General features: G+C 48.7%; 1 long non-coding RNA gene across 1 annotated transcript; it reads right to left on the reverse strand.

Annotated features, from left to right (window-relative positions):
• Positions 1-4,226: 4,226 nt before the first annotated feature.
• On the reverse strand, positions 4,227-10,575 carry LOC144940673 (uncharacterized). Its single transcript, XR_013639154.1, has 4 exons — positions 10,183-10,575; positions 6,672-8,059; positions 5,388-6,479; positions 4,227-4,368 (listed from the first exon to the last, which is right to left on the reverse strand). It is a non-coding gene; the product is annotated as an uncharacterized LOC144940673 (long non-coding RNA).
• Between the last annotated feature and the right edge of the window lie 3,516 nt (positions 10,576-14,091).

Consider the following 14,091-nt stretch of genomic DNA (forward strand, 5'->3'; position numbering starts at 1 on the left):
TTCATCCGACAAAGTCCCATCACAGGGCAGAAACACAACGAAATAGACACTTTTTTAATACTCAATTTCCCTGTACAAGAATTCGGATAAACAGTGTGGGTTGACAGGTTATGCCACGGCAATATAGCTGGTGGCAACAACAAACACACAATCATCAACACGTTCGTCATTCACAGTGTGCCCTTAAAAGGAAACGTTAAACAGGCGACGTTTCGGGCAATGGGCCTTCTTCATAATACATGTACCAGAAAGATTATACGTGATTTGGAGACATTATTTGGTGGTGATGCTGCTGCTGCTGCTGCGATGGCAGTAGTGCCACAAACACAACAAAAACGGCACAACTGCCATCGACAACTTCCTGAAAGAAAAAATATATATAATCGGCGACTTTTCGGACAATGTCCCTTCTGCTCTGATTAAAAAAGGGGGCCATTGTCCAAGGCGTCGCAGATTCTATATATTTTTTTAAGGCTGTGTAGTTGACGTGTTGTGTTTCGAGTGAATTCATTCAAAGTTGCATATTACATCTTATGAGCATTCAAACAATATTTCTTCATGAACAATGTTTTAATCGGCATATAAAGTTAAACTCTTCGTAGCTATCACTTAACAGACAATCAATGCAATGACCAAAAGGCATTAGTAAATAAACTAATTAGTATTAAAATTATCAATTGTTGCTGGCACGCTGAATTTTGGGTCACCCTTTTGTAGTGAGGTCAACGAGAGCCTTCATTAGCATAACGACTTCGTGCTACATTCCTGGGCCGAATAGATTCTTTAGATTATTTGGCTGCTATAAATTTCCACGTAATACGCCACTACGTTGAGCAATCATTTGTAAGAGCCAGGTCGCTTCTGAAAAAGAAGCTAATCGCTCAGTGGGCTTTACCTGGTAAAATAAACAAAAATAGTAACATTTTATTTGTGTATATTTATAGTTTGTGATTTGCTCACCTTTCCCGTACTATTTTGTACTCCTATTGTTTGTTCTAGATTTGAAGTGCTTTCGCTAAGTTGTCCCCACCTGAAGAAGGACGCTTGTGTTGCGCCCGAAACGTGACTTACCGAAAAAACCAAAGACTATTGTTTGTTGTAACGGTCTGAACCCGCCCCTACTGAATATCTGTGAAAAAGAGCTTTATAGCTCATCGGATTTCTCCAGTTTAAATAAATAAACTGTTCGCCTTTTGGCGTTGTTCTCTGTTATGACACTGGTGAGACTGGCCTCTAAAGAAGGCTGCTGTGGTGTAGGCCAATCAGTTTCAAAGACGATGACCAGAGATTGTCAGAGCACGTTCAGTTTGCATGTTCACCACAAGGACTGTGTGTGATTAAATGCAGATATGATTCCTTGCAAAAGGTTTCCATTTGGTGTTTGAACATCTTAAGACTCGTTTTATTGCCAGAAAGGATAAAGTCGATTATAAAAAATGTCATACTTTAAATAAATCGATTCTGATTCTGAGCTGGAAGGGGAAGTGGTGGGAGGGGGGAATTCATATCCGATGACGTCACACCCCTTCACATTATGACGTGCGCCCTTAGTAATATGGCGGCTATGTACATGATATCGTTTTCCTGAGGGTACAAATAAAATAATCTACACGCGCAGTGCTTTATGTAATACAAAAAGGGTTGAGGCATCGCCTTAGCAGTGTAGTGCACGAGCACAAACTCGCCACACTTTGCTCAGAGGTTTTCATCCGAAAATAATATTGATAAAGTGACGTTTCGGGGGCAGTGACCCACCCTCCTTTAGAGTAGAGTTGGACTGAAGAAAATTTGATTTGTACAGGCATTAAACCACTGATTTTTACACCGTGGGGCCCTGATGCAATGCTACACGTTATGACCCACTTTAGAATTGAAATCAAAGTTTCCCAATTCTATGTTTCATACAGCGAATGAAACAACCCGTGCCTTAATTTACACAATGTCGCCTGCCTATTGGCGACGTGATAATTAACACATTCCTGCGGAGGGAGCTGGTAGGAACGTTGGGTTGCTCGGTCAATGGCCAGGGTTAATGGCGGCGTGGTGTATTCCGCAAATATGGCCGACTGTGAGGGCGGACACAAGCCGGCGTGAGTAGGTTAAACGTTGAGTTTTATAAGGGCACCACGGGGTGACCAGCCCCTCCCCACCCAGCCCCACCCCTCCCCACCCAGCCCCACCCCTCCCCACCCAGCCCCACCCCTCCCCACCCAGCCCCACCCCTCCCCACCCAGCCCCACCCCTCCCCACCCAGCCCCACCCCTCCCCACCCAGCCCCACCCCTCCCCACCCAGCCCCACCCCTCCCCACCCAGCCCCACCCCTCCCCACCCAGCCCCACCCCTCCCCACCCAGCCCCACCCCTCCCCACCCAGCCCCACCCCTCCCCACCCAGCCCCACCCCTCCCCACCCAGCCCCACCCCTCCCCACCCAGCCCCACCCCTCCCCACCCAGCCCCACCCCTCCCCACCCAGCCCCACCCCTCCCCACCCAGCCCCACCCCTCCCCACCCAGCCCCACCCCTCCCCACCCAGCCCCACCCCTCCCCACCCAGCCCCACCCCTCCCCACCCAGCCCCACCCCTCCCCACCCAGCCCCACCCCTCCCCACCCAGCCCCACCCCTCCCCACCCAGCCCCACCCAGCCCCACCCCTCCCCACCCAGCCCCACCCCTCCCAGCCCCACCCCTCCCCACCCAGCCCCACCCCTCCCCACCCAGCCCCACCCCTCCCCACCCAGCCCCACCCCACCCCTCCCCACCCAGCCCCACCCCTCCCCACCCAGCCCCACCCCTCCCCACCCAGCCCCACCCCTCCCCACCCCTCCCCACCCCTCCCCACCAGGCCCCACCAGGCCCCACCCCTCCCCACCCGGCCCCACCCCTCCCCACCCGGCCCACACCTCCCCACTCGGCCCCACCCCTCCCCACCCGGCCCCACCCCTCCCCACCCGGCCCCACCCCTCCCCACCCGGCCCCACCCCTCCCCACCCGGCCCCACCCCTCCCCACCCGGCCCCACCCCTCCCCACCCCTCCCCACCCCTCCCCACCAGGCCCCACCCCTCCCCACCCTGCCCCACCCCTCCCCACCCGGCCCCACCCCTCCCCACCCGGCCCCACCCCTCCCCACCCGGCCCCACCCCTCCCCACCCGGCCCCACCCCTCCCCACCCCTCCCCACCCAGCCCCACCCCTCCCCACCCAGCCCCACCCCTCCCCACCCAGCCCCACCCCTCCCCACCCAGCCTCACCCAGCCCCACCCCTCCCCACCCAGCCCCACCCCTCCCCACCCAGCCCCACCCCTCCCCACCCAGCCCCACCCCACCCAGCCCCACCCCTCCCCACCCCTCCCCACCCTCCCCACCCAGCCCCACCCCTCCCAGCCCCACCCCTTCCAGCCCCACCCCTCCCCACCCAGCCCCACCCCTCCCCACCCAGCCCCACCCCTGCCCACCCAGCCCCACCCCTCCCCACCCAGCCCCACCCCTCCCCACCCAGCCCCACCCCTCCCCACCCAGCCCCACCCCTCCCCACCCAGCCCCACCCCTCCCCACCCAGCCCCACCCCTCCCCACCCAGCCCCACCCCTCCCCACCCAGCCCCACCCAGCCCCACCCCTCCCCACCCCTCCCCACCCAGCCCCACCCCTCCCCACCCAGCCCCACCCCTCCCCACCCAGCCCCACCCCTCCCCACCCCTCCCCACCCAGCCCCACCCCTCCCAGCCCCACCCCTCCCCACCCAGCCCCACCCTCCCCACCCAGCCCCACCCAGCCCCACCCCTCCCCACCCAGCCCCACCCCTCCCCACCCAGCCCCACCCCTTCCCACCCAGCCCCACCCCTCCACACCCCTCCCCACCCAGCCCCACCCCTCCCCACCCCTCCCCACCCAGCCCCACCCCTCCCCACCCAGCCCCACCCCGCCCCACCCCTCCCACCCAGCCCCACCCCTCCCACCCAGCCCCTCCCCACCTTCCCCACCCAGCCCCTCCCCACCCTCCCCTCTCCACCCAGCCCCACCCCTCCCATTTTTGGATGCACAACGGACGGACACAATAATCCCCTGTGGGCTGGTGGAACCAGGTGGTTCCTACCAGTAATGTCCCTGAGATTTGACCCCATATGCGAACGGGGCTGTGGAGGCGGCGCGCGCTGCCAAAGTGTGGGGGGGTGTGGGGGGGGGTGTGTGGGGGGGTGGGGGGGGGTGTGGAGGGGGGCACCTCGGGCTGCAGGAGGGAACAAGTCTCGTTGCATTTGTCGTAGATGAGACGCAGCTTGCGGAAGAGCACCGTCAGCTGTCGCAGGTGCTCCTGCAGCTTGCTCAGCCGGTCGGCGTGCGTGCTCGGCAAGTACGAGCCGCCGTTGGGGAGCTGCACAAATCCCAGAGACAGAGGTCATCCCCCCCCCCATCCCACCACCTTCAACGCCGGATAGACTTTAACGAGTGTAGAGGCAAGTGCTGTTCGTGAATGTGACACCTATGAAAGGCAGGCAAGGTACACGCGGGGGATGGGTGGCCGAGCAACGCGACCGGTCGCCTTTGTCTCCCAAGTGGCGATGTTTTACAACATTACACCAGAGGCATTAATTTTGAGGCTGAGCCAACCTAGGGGAGGCCCAGCACCGCTTCCGATAATCGTCGCTGGTGTTTGTGGTCGCGAAATCGAACTCGGGTCGGCGGGTTCGGGTCTCGAGGGGGTGGTTGGTGGTCACGCAGGGATGGAGCGAGACACACCGGGACAGATGGTGAGGCGTGTACTACTACAAACATACCATGTTCATCTGGACTATTTATTCCGGAGTGTGGAACTTACAGCCAGCAGGATGGATATTTCCCGGTGGCTAGATTTGACAAGACCCCAGGCCACATATAAAGGATTAGGGCTTGGATACAGCCTGCGAACAATACGTGTGTCACTGCAGGCAAAGTTCGTATAATCTTGCTTCATTCGATAAACGTATTCAGAGTGTGTCTGCTGTACGATCATGAGAGGGCTCTGTTGGCTGGCCACTCTCTTTAGAGTTCCAAGCACTTGCAACCGTGCCTTCGCCAACTCGCACTGACCATTGAGAATGGTCAACCACCCCCTACGACTAAAACACCACATGTGGTGGGCCGTCATCCCAGCAGACGATCGACACAACGCTCCAATATTTATATTATTAATAATATCTCTGGGTGGAGCGGTGGCGCAGTGGTTAGCGAACTGTGCGTTGACCCCGCGCGGTGAAGCCTCATCAACCCCAAGGGTGGCACAATCGGGTTTAATTGTCTTTTTATATTAAGCCCGATCATCTGAAATTGTGAGAAATCCGGTTTAATTGGTTCTAATTGCAGAACCGCACTTCTCAACGATGAGCTTCATCCATTCCAAGCTAAGGAACTCACTGGCGCCCACGATTGTGGAGGAGAAGCTCGTGTTCATCACGACCAACCTGCCCGCAATCTACGACTACCCCGCAGAGGTGGGACAAAGTCAATGTTATGCATGTCACAAGTAAGTCTCAAGTCTTTGCTCTCGAGTCCCGAGTCAAGTCGAGTCAAAGATGAGGCAAGTCCCAAGTCGAGTCAGAAGTCAAAGCCTGCAAGTCTCAAGTCGAGTCCAAAGTCCTACCATTTTAGTTTCGAGCCATTTCAAGTCCTCTTACCACAGAAATAACATTTATACAAATCATGTATGTCTGTAAGATTTGTATTTATTTAAACCTCTTTTTATACAATGACATTAATCAAACACAGTAAAAAACAGAAAATTTAATTTTCACAAAAAATGCCCTTATTTCAACAGCATATTGCACTAGTCAATGCACAGCAGCTTCAGTCCTGTATTGCATTGACCTCATATTGCAAAACAGTTTAACTTTCAAATAGACATGGGTTCTTTTAGCCTAAACTTTTTTAAACATGTCATCAATAAAATCCTCACTCCTCAAAATTATCACTTCTGAAAAACTGGACCAACCTGATAATATAATTGGAATGCCTCCATAGAGACTGGTGTGTATAAGAGAGAGAGAGCTGTGTGGACAGGTGATGAGCAGAGAGTGAGTGTGTGTGCGCATGCGTGCTGTGGACAGGTGGAGGGAGGCCCCTACACTGCATTGCATTTGCAAAAGATCAAATTGGCCAAAAGTCTGTCAGTCATTTGTGCACGATGGGGACGCAGAATGATGCCACCATGGCTGAAAACTCGCTCCACTGGAGCACTAGAAGCAGGCACAGCCAAGACTCGGATGGCTACTTGAAAGAGTGAAGGAAGAGTCTTACTGTTCAGTGCCCAGAACAAAAGGGCATTCTGTCCTTCTGCCATGTCAATGTAGTGACTTAGCTGTACTGCTGGTGGGGTCCCAACATCCCTTTTCTGCCTCTTATGGTATGCAGCAAACAGCCCTTCTCCTTCCATGTCCTCTAGTTCTTCTTCAGCAGGCACCGGCACAGGCACAGGTTGCTCCGTCTCTGCAGCATCTTTCAGGATCAATTCTAAAAAAACGTGTCACAACAGCAGAAACAAAAGAGCTCTTATTACCATTACTGATGTTGATGATACTGTGCAAGACTGAAAATTGTTATTATTGTTAAAGTCAGATTAATATCACATTAGATCCTAGATCAGATTAAGATCAAATTATTTTACGTTGCATTTAAGTTGCATTGCAAGTCAATAAGATTTACCTTTAACTCGTTGTGCCACCTCTGCCTTGATGTCACGGTTGACCAGCACATGGGGCTCAATCCACAGCAGACAAAAGGCTGGATCCAAGGCAGCTGCTTTCAGGTAGACTGTGTCTGAAAAGGGGGCAGTGATCCCTTCTTGAGACTGGGCCATTTTCACATTAATGAAGATCCCAAGAAATCTTTTTTCCAGGGATGCCTGCAGACCTCTGACCAGGCCGCTCAGGAAACGAACTTGAGGCTTCAGCTTCTCAAGATGGTGATTGAGGGACAAGACGGATGGAACTACTGCACTGATTGTAATGACTTTCTCCCCCTGTGTCAAATCAGTTGCTTCTCCGAACGGTTTCAAGATGTCCACCAACTCCTTCAGCAGATTCCACTCTCGTAGTGTGAATGACAGTTCTTTATGCTCGGCCTTCTCAAGAACTGCGCAGAGCTTTTGCTGATCACAATGAAGGACTGCTTTCACCTGCCGCAGTGTAGAATTCCACCTCGTGCTCACTGCAGCAGGGATGCCTCTGTGCTCCCCAAATTCACCATCGAATATGTCTTTAAACGTTGTGCTTGTGTGGAGCAGGGAGCTAAGTTTTGATAACTTGGAGAGAGAAGGACATGCCGCTTTTGTTTCTTTCAAACCGTCTCCCACCACCAGCTGCAATGTGTGTGCAAAACACTGCAGGCGCTGTTTCTTTGCCATAGCAGCATCGACGGTTTGCTGGTCTTCTAGGGTTAAGTCATGCCATAGCTCAGGATCATCAAGATTATCTCCAGCATCATCATCTTCCTCCTGTTCGCTGGGGAAGCAGACCGTAAATGCCTTGCGCATGTTAGCAGCATTGTCACTAATGATATAGTCCAATTTAGCTTTGATGTTGTATTCATCACATATTGCCTCAAATTGGTCACAGATGCGCTCCGCTGTGTGAGAGCCTTTGAAGCGGTTGCAGGCCAAGAGATTTGTCTTTAGCTGTACTCTCTCTGCATCTCTCTCCATCCAGTGCACAGTGACACCAAGGAATCCCCTCATCTTTCGATCAGACCAAATGTCCACAGTGACTGAAACATGGTCAGTGTTGCTCAATTGAGTTTTTAACTTTGAACGTCTCTCCTCAGCAAGGCTCTCTGTTTTTGTGGTCAGCGTTCGGCGACAGACTGGGGTATACTTGCTGTCCAGCACAGCCAGAAAGTGACGAAAGCTCTTATTTTCCACAATAGATAGAGGAAAATTGCAATCAATAATCAAGTCAGACCGTATCGCATTGGAGATGGCCTTCTGCTGTGGGTGGCTCATGCTGTAACGCCCTACACGAGTGTCCAGGAATTGTGAGATTGAAGGCTGTTGTGGTTCATCTACGATGCTTTTGTTCATCTGGTATTCTTCATACCTGTAACAGAAAAGAATATGAAACAGATGTCAGAAAATCCCTTATAGCCACACATGTTGTATTTGAAACTACTCTTTACTCATATCAATGTTGTTGTGTTAATATTCATTGTCTATTGTACACTACGGTATACGATAATACATTTCAGTTTCAGTGTATGCAATATTAAGAATATTTTCACTGCTTCAAAAGTCATAAGAAAGCCCTTTCCCTCGAGAAACTGAAGTCATATGCTTTATAGCAGTGGTTTTCAAAGTGGGGACGGGGACCCCTGGGTGCCGCGAGGGGGTGCTAGGGGGGCCATGGCAAGTTGGCATGAAAAGTATAGCAAAACAAAATAATTGAATAAATTAAATAAGTAAAATAAACCAAATTAAACCAAAAATAAGCTAAACAATATCCCCATTAGTTAAGAACTGCACTATAATAATCTATTGCATCTCTGAACATTACTACTATAATCGTTATTATTTTATTATATACTGTATATATCCCAGTGGTGCGCTGCCTCACAGACCTAGACTACGGTAGCACGCTATGTCCATGCGCTGCCTGCTGTTTGGGCATGATATGAAAAGGGAAGGCTAATGGTGGATCTTCTGTGACTGTGTCATCATTTTCCTCTTTACAGTGTATATGTCTTACTATGTTTCCTGTTGTACTTGGATGGGTTTAGGGATGCACCAACTCCATCGAGTTGTGAAAGGAGGTGCACAGAAAAAAGAGTGTGGCACGGCCCATGTCAGGGGGGGCCTTGGCTGGAATCTACTGGTATATGGGGGGCCTTGTCATGGTAAAGTTTGGGAACCCCTGCTTTATAGTTCACTCTCTCCTGCACACCAGATTCCATGGTGCCTTGCTGCATCACACAGCAATTGCAGGTCTACTGCTGCCTCATTCATTGTTTAATTGTGATAGTTTATGTCTTCAGCGACAGTTCAGCTTAGTTGTGATTAACCAAAATTACATAAACGACCTCAATGAGGCAGCACACCAGCCACTCTGAAACTGAACGATTGAAAGAGTAAAACTGGAAGGCCTGTTTTTGTCTCATGTGTGTTGGAGAGACTGAGATATACATTTGTGTTTATCCGTCTAGCAGCAAGGTAGAAATGATACTTTAAAACGGACGTTGACATGATGTTGAAGAGGTTTTCCATCTGAGTGTGTTACACTCATGTACCTCATATAATCGGGGTTCAAAAATCCCTATTTTTGTAAACATTAACCAGCAAGGGAGACGTGCGTTTACTGTCTCGTTGATACAGTAAATATGCAGCAGCTAGTAAGTTACGGTACATCCGATAAGGTGCTTAGCATTCGTTCAAAACTTACCTTTCTTTGTGCAACTTCAGGTGTCGAACAAAGTTAGACGTTGTGGCAGCACCGTCTGTAATCTTCGACCCGCATGTTTTGCAAATTGCAACTCGTTTTTTGTCGACTACATCGTAATTTTTATAGCCAAACGAAACTATCTTCGGTATCATTTTGCCAACTGGCGCGTTGTTGCTTGTTGCGCTTCATTGGTTGTCTTGCAATGTGCCTGCTTAGATGCTGTCCAATCAAAACAACGTGGGACTACAGTGATTGGATGTCGTGCAGGCAGCGCGCGTGCTCTCTGCATGCATACAGGTGATGCACATTTCTTTCACAGATGCAGATAAACTGAGAGCGGCGCGGCCGTGTGAACATTTTTTCCCCCAGTTTTCATGGGAAGTAGCAAGTCTTCTCGAGTCAAAAGGCGCAAGTCCAAGTGAAGTCACGAGTCATTGATGTTAAAGTCCAAGTCGAGTTGCAAGTCTTTGTACATTTTGTCGAGTCGAGTCTGAAGTCATCAAATTCATGACTCGAGTCTGACTCGAGTCCAAGTCACATGACTCGAGTCCACACCTCTGCTACCCCGTGCCCGACGGCCCCCCGAGTACGATAGCAGCACCGACGAGGAAGCAGCCTAAGCCTTGCAGAGTTTCGTATTCATTAAACCAGGTTTTAATTCCCCGAAATCGGGTTTAATTGTATTCAAGAAAAAACCCGATGCCTGCCGCTGGAAAAATTTGTTTTTTTCCACCCCATGCTGATCAACAATCAACCACACGTGTGTGGCCTTCGAAGCCATCGCTCACCTGCATGTAGCGCAGTATCTGGAAGATCTCCGTGGTCCTCGTCACGATGTCCTGCACCGTCTCCTGCCCGATGCGGCACAGCGAGGCCATGTTCACCTCGCGCGGCCCGGGGACCCCGGCGGAGACACCGATCCCGGCCCCCCCTCCGACTACCCCCCCTACACCGCTCGGGCCCCCCAGTACCCCTAACGTCCCAGGGCCCGCGAAGCCCTGGCCACCGCCACCGGGAGGCAGCGAGCCTCCCTGACCCGAGGCCATGGTTCACGAAGCGGCTGGTTGACGAGGTAAATCGCTAATTTGGTCAGAGACGGCGTTGCCTTCATTCAAATTCGCACTGTTCCGCCACTGTCCACGCGCGTCATTTGGGGGCCGAAGCTCCTGAGCGTGACGTCATTGTTTGAAGAGGTGTGACATGACGTCATCTATTGAAGAGGGTGTGACATGACGTTTTATTGAAGGGGTTGTGACATGACGTCATTTATTGAAGGGGTGACATGACGTCATCGCTAATTTCTTGGGATTCGTGTAAAAAGACGGCTTTGGTATTTGATTAAAAGCTTTCGTGACTGCAGGGATTTCATATTTTGGTTTCTTTCGGTAAAGTCACGTAGAAGGGGAACAATAAAATAATAAAAATGTTATATAGACAAATATAAAACAATATTTTGTATTTGATTGTTTCCCTTCTACGTGACTTCACCGAAAGAAACAAGAATATAAAAGCCTTTAGTATTTATGACTGCATACCTGTCAACCCCTTATCAGTGCTTAGCTTATTACATATCAATTCAGAGCGTATTGATCACCCCGTACCCTTATAAATATCAACGTTCATCCTGCAGTCCCATCACGAGGGAGATACAAATAGAAACACAAATAGGCAAAACAAATGCCCGTTATTGAAATGGCTGTACGCCGTATAAAACCTGAAAACTCAATTTCCCTGTGCAAGAATACGGGTAAACCGTATGGGGAGACAGGCATCTTACTGTAGAGGTATTTATTTGGGGTTTCCCCCTCGCAAAACGTGGGCTTTGTATAGTACCACTAAAGGAGGCTTTGGCGCGGAAAAGAAAACCAGGCTTCTTTGATGCCTCCCGAGCCAAATTGTTTTGAAGATCAGAGGCATAATTGCAACTCAGATTTTTGTAATAGCTATTCCGACACAACCTCCACCTACAAAGACACCCTTTGGTTGTTTGATAAATCTTGCCAAGTTCCCGATGGATATTAACTCTACAACCCTAGCTTACTATTGTGCAAATTGTTCATACCATCTTGTCTGCAGTTTTATAACATGAACTTTGTACCTGTTGGATCTATGCCCTGTTTTCCGTTATTAATATTAAGAATAATAAAAAAAAACTATTTCTCTTTTTATTATATCTATATATACCTTTTAATTAAATAATGAAAACAACCCACTACAAACACACCAGGAATCTGTGAAACGGCCATTAAACTGGTAAGAAGTCGGTGACAGAGAGGTCATAGACATCCAGATGGACAAAAGATGTATGGACTAACCTCCCAAAGACATCTGGAGATGTACAGATAAGGTGCAGAGCAAACAACGGTTGAAACTCGCGTTTTCTTAACGTTTTCCTTACCGAAAAGTAGAAACTTAACATAGATAATTAACCAACAAACAATAATTTTTATTATTAGTAATTCCCTTATATTCACCGCTTACATATTATTTAGAAGTATATGTTTCCTATCTACACGACCTTCCGAAAAACTAAAGAGTACGAATTCCAGAAAGCTTAAGTGCATAGTACATTTAACCTCAGGACATTAAAAAAAAAATAACTCAGAATAAAAACACCAATCTCTGCAGAACTAAACTTGGCGAAGCCCAAAATAATAATGTGAAGAGGATCATTACGAAATTCATTAAACATAGACGAATGATAACCACGATACTAAGACCGAAGGAACTCACAAAATATAATTCAAGAATAAATGTAACACACAGGACCACTTATTATTTTATTTGTTTCTTTCGGTTAAGTCACGTCTAAAGATAAAATAATAAATTAAATAAAATAATAGAATACGACGTTTCGATTGCAACACAAGCAATCATCATCAGGTATAATGAAATAGCGACATAAAATCTAACCAGAAAACTATAGACAGACATATTAGCAGACAGATATCACCAAGATACATAGCGAGAGCAACACAGGTAACAGAGAGGGGTGATCGTCTCTGTGTGGTGGCCTTAAATAGACAGAGGGGGGGGGCGGAGGCAGAGAGAGGGAGGAGGGTTAGAGAAAAAATTAGCATATCAATGAGTGGTCAACAGACGTGGTGCTGCGAATGTGATGGCACGGCAAGCAAGCCTGAAAATCAGGAGGACACACTAAAATTAAATAACCTAGTAAAATATCGAAATGTAATGTAATACAACACAGAGGGTCGGTCAACACACAATTAACGCATAGCCTGGTTGATTACGTATTTCAAAGATTGCTAAGTTAGAATTTAAGTGTGAACAATCTAAAGAGAGGACACAGGCAGAGAAAACAAGTCGCCAGAGAGAGAGAAAAAAGATAAGCTTAAAACTTCCCCGTAGAAGTGGTTCAATCTTAATTTTAGAACTTTCGTGACTGCAGGAATTATTATTTGTTTCTTTCGGTTAAGTCACGTCTAAAGATAAAATAATAAATTAAATTAAATAATAGAATACGACGTTTCGATTGCAACACAAGCAATCATCATCAGGTATAATGAAATAGCGACATAAAATCTAACCAGAAAACTATAGACAGACATATTAGCAGACAGATATCACCAAGATACATAGCGAGAGCAACACAGGTAACAGAGAGGGGTGATCGTCTCTGTGTGGTGGCCTTAAATAGACAGAGGGGGGGGGGGCGGAGGCAGAGAGAGGGAGGAGGGTTAGAGAAAAAATTAGCATATCAATGAGTGGTCAACAGACGTGGTGCTGCGAATGCGATGGCACGGCAAGCAAGCCTGAAAATCAGGAGGACACACTAAAATTAAATAACCTAGTAAAATATCGAAATGTAATGTAATACAACACAGAGGGTCGGTCAACACACAATTAACGCATAGCCTGGTTGATTACGTATTTCAAAGATTGCTAAGTTAGAATTTAAGTGTGAACAATCTAAAGAGAGGACACAGGCAGAGAAAACAAGTCGCCAGAGAGAGAGAAAAAAGATAAGCTTAAAACTTCCCCGTAGAAGTGGTTCAATCTTAATTTTAGAACTTTCGTGACTGCAGGAATTATTATTTGTTTCTTTCGGTTAAGTCACGTCTAAAGATAAAATAATAAATAAAATAAAATAATAGAATACGACGTTTCGATTGCAACACAAGCAATCATCATCAGGTATAATGAAATAGCGACATAAAATCTAACCAGAAAACTATAGACAGACATATTAGCAGACAGATATCACCAAGATACATAGCGAGAGCAACACAGGTAACAGAGAGGGGTGATCGTCTCTGTGTGGTGGCCTTAAATAGACAGAGGGGGGGGGCGGAGGCAGAGAGAGGGAGGAGGGTTAGAGAAAAAATTAGCATATCAATGAGTGGTCAACAGACGTGGTGCTGCGAATGCGATGGCACGGCAAGCAAGCCTGAAAATCAGGAGGACACACTAAAATTAAATAACCTAGTAAAATATCGAAATGTAATGTAACACACAATTAACGCATAGCCTGGTTAACCAGGCTATGCGTTAATTGTGTGTTGACCGACCCGGTGTGTTGACCGACCGGTGTGTTGACCGACCAGTCAACACACAATTAACGCATAGCCTGGTTAACCAGGCTATGCGTTAATTGTGTGTTGACCGACCCTCTGTGTTGTATTACATTACATTTCGATATTTTACTAGGTTATTTAATTTTAGTGTGTCCTCCTGAT

The sequence above is a fragment of the Lampetra fluviatilis genome, chromosome 23 (assembly GCF_964198595.1).
Source record: "Lampetra fluviatilis chromosome 23, kcLamFluv1.1, whole genome shotgun sequence".
Lineage (NCBI taxonomy): Eukaryota > Metazoa > Chordata > Hyperoartia > Petromyzontiformes > Petromyzontidae > Lampetra > Lampetra fluviatilis.